This window comes from Bison bison, unplaced genomic scaffold (genome assembly GCF_000754665.1).
Source record: "Bison bison bison isolate TAMUID 2011002044 unplaced genomic scaffold, Bison_UMD1.0 scf7180017864490, whole genome shotgun sequence".
NCBI lineage: Eukaryota > Metazoa > Chordata > Mammalia > Artiodactyla > Bovidae > Bison > Bison bison.
In genome coordinates, this window is record NW_011495049.1 from 6,324,619 (window position 1) to 6,327,166 (window position 2,548).

The 2,548-nt window shown below is 52.5% G+C and overlaps 1 protein-coding gene across 1 annotated transcript in view; it reads left to right on the forward strand.

Annotated features, from left to right (window-relative positions):
* The window catches only part of WWC1 (WW and C2 domain containing 1), a 158,932-nt gene that overhangs the window by 551 nt on the left and 155,833 nt on the right, over positions 1-2,548 (forward strand). The window lies entirely within an intron of this gene.

A 2,548-nucleotide genomic window follows, 5' to 3' on the forward strand; every position in this document is an offset into this window, starting at 1 on the left:
GTTGTCCCAGGCTACCTCCTCACCCCGCGTCATCCTCTGAGGGGAACTCAGCCCCCCGCCGGCACCTGCCGGGAGTTTTGACCTTAAGCTCTAGCCCCGCCTCCCGCCCCCCCACCTCCCCCTTAGTTAGGTCGGGCGGGGGCTGGGGGAGCGATCTAGCCGAGTGATGCTGGGGCTTCCCGGGGAGGCTTTCCCCAGCACGGGGTGGGGGGCGGGGAAGGGGGGATAGGAAAGCATCTGGTTTGGAGGGGATGGTAGGCACCCAGGACTCAGCGGGAGGCTGCTGGAGGAAGGACACTGCGTCCCGGGAAAGGCAGACCAGAGTGTGAATTTTGACAGGTGCCTCCCAGGCTCGGAGAGACGGGCGCAGCGGCATTCTGGGGGCCGGGAGGCCGACAGTGGGAAGGAGAGGAAGGAGCGGGGGAGGGCTGATCGGGGAGACTGGTTCTCCAGGAATCTCACGGCAACTTGGAAGCTGTTAGGATGTAGATAGAGGTGAGAGGCCGCCGCAAAGCCCTGCCCATCGCCTCTTCTCCTCCCCGCCTTCCTCTCCTCTGAGGATGGGGGTTCCTCAATCCTGCACCAGCGCGTCCTGACCTTGGTGGGCACCACGCCGGTTGGAGCACCGGTTATTTTTTTTTTTTTTTTTTTTTTGCTGAGGCAGGTGGAGTGTGAGATGGCTGGTGTGGCTCTTAAGCATCCAGACTTTCTCCTGGTTTTGGCTGCTTGGCATTTTTTTTTGCACACAGCACCCTCTCTCCATGAATATCCTGGGGGTGGGGGAGGGGGAAGGACCACCCTCTGGGACTGCTGGTTGTCCTTTGCTGTCATCTCTGTGGTCAGTGTCCCAGGAATGCGGAGTTTTCACCTGGTAATTGTGACCTTAGGTGTCAGGTGCTTGTAAAACAATGAAGCTGAATTGTTTGGCTGCTTCATCTTGTGGGGTGGGAATGGAGGTTCCAGAAGTCTAAGATGGGGTGTGTAATCAAGATGAGAGTTGAGAAAAAGAAAAAGCAAGAAAGAAAATGTGAGCTGAGATTGCTCATAGTTTCTGTGAGCACTTTGGTTCATTCATTCCACATGGACTGGGTGTCGTCTCTGAGTTCAGTACTATGCTGAATATCTCATCAATTTAATCTGAAAGACATTTTTAATGCTGAAGAGCTCAGTGTCCCACGGGCAAGCTGCTTTAACCTCTGAGCCTCAGTTTGCCTGTTTGTCAGACAAATGATTTGCTTGGAAGGGAAAGGGTAATAGTGGAACTCTTGAAAGTGGAAGGGATATAGAAGATCAGGGCCCAGCTCCCATTTTCAAACATGAGACAAACTTTGAGATCCGGAGGTGGGATGTGCTTGGGGGTTTTGATCGTCTCACCACTCTGCCTTTTGCCAAATTCTCTGCCAGCTCTGAAGTTCTAGCCTCCACAGTCCCTTGTCCTCACCTAAGACAGACACAAGTTCAAGTTTGTGTGCCCTCCTGCATTTTAGATCCCAGCAGCTACAGAGTCCAGTATGCTGTCAGCAGTTGAATGTCGAGGGCATTGCTAACTCACCCCAGGTCCTGAATCTGGGAACTTCTCTGGGGCACCGAGAGGCTAACACAGCTGCAGAAAGCTGCTTAAGCAGCGGTCATTCTTTACCCTTGAAAGAGGGCACGCAGTATAGCTTCCATGGAAAACTGACCTGGCTATGGCATGATTTCCCAAATTTCAGTATTATGTAGACCACCTTTTTTGCTATATCACCTGTGTTATTGCTGACTTAATACTTGACATTGAATCAACCCAATCTGAATTCTTTTTAGCCACTTTTGCAAATGGGAAACTAGCAATATCTATGGCTCCAAAGAGAAAGGAACCTTTAAAAAGTACAGTGGAAGGGGGAAAAAAGTGCCTTTCTATTTGAAGTCCACGGCCCCAGCAACAGGCCTCTGCAGCCTGTGTTTTTAGGCAGATTGGCAAGCAATGGAGAGGAATTAAAAACACAACTGGCGCTTAAGGAACTGCTCACTTTCTCCGCCTTGCTGTTCACTGGTTTTACTCTGTGCCTTTGTATCTCCGGTCAGCCCACCTGCACCAGCTTGGGGTGGGGCCCCTGATCTTAGGATGCTGAGGGTTTCTGAGCTCACTCTTGCAGTGAGCCAACTTTGGGGAAACAGCTGAACAGAGGGCGTCCACCTCTGCCTCCCTGGAATTCCCTCCCGCACACCCCAGAAGAGAGTTCAACCTTCTCACTCTATCTGTGTGGCCCCAGGCAAATCTCCTTACCTCTCTGAGGTGCAAGTGCTCCTTTGGTGAGAGATGAAAGTTGATGAGATGGTCTCTGAGGCCCCCTGCCAGTTCTCAAATATGATCTCATGGACTCGGCTTTGGCCTCACCTTATCCCCCGTGATTCCATGGCAGAATTGGGAGGAGGGCGGTAGGCAGGAAGGTGAGGGAGCTGTAAGGAGGAGGAAAAAATTGAGCAAAGCTGAAAAAGAGCCAGACTTCTTTGGGGTGGTGGGGTTTGTTGGTGGTTGGGCGGCGGGGGGGGGAAGTGAGTCAGCAAC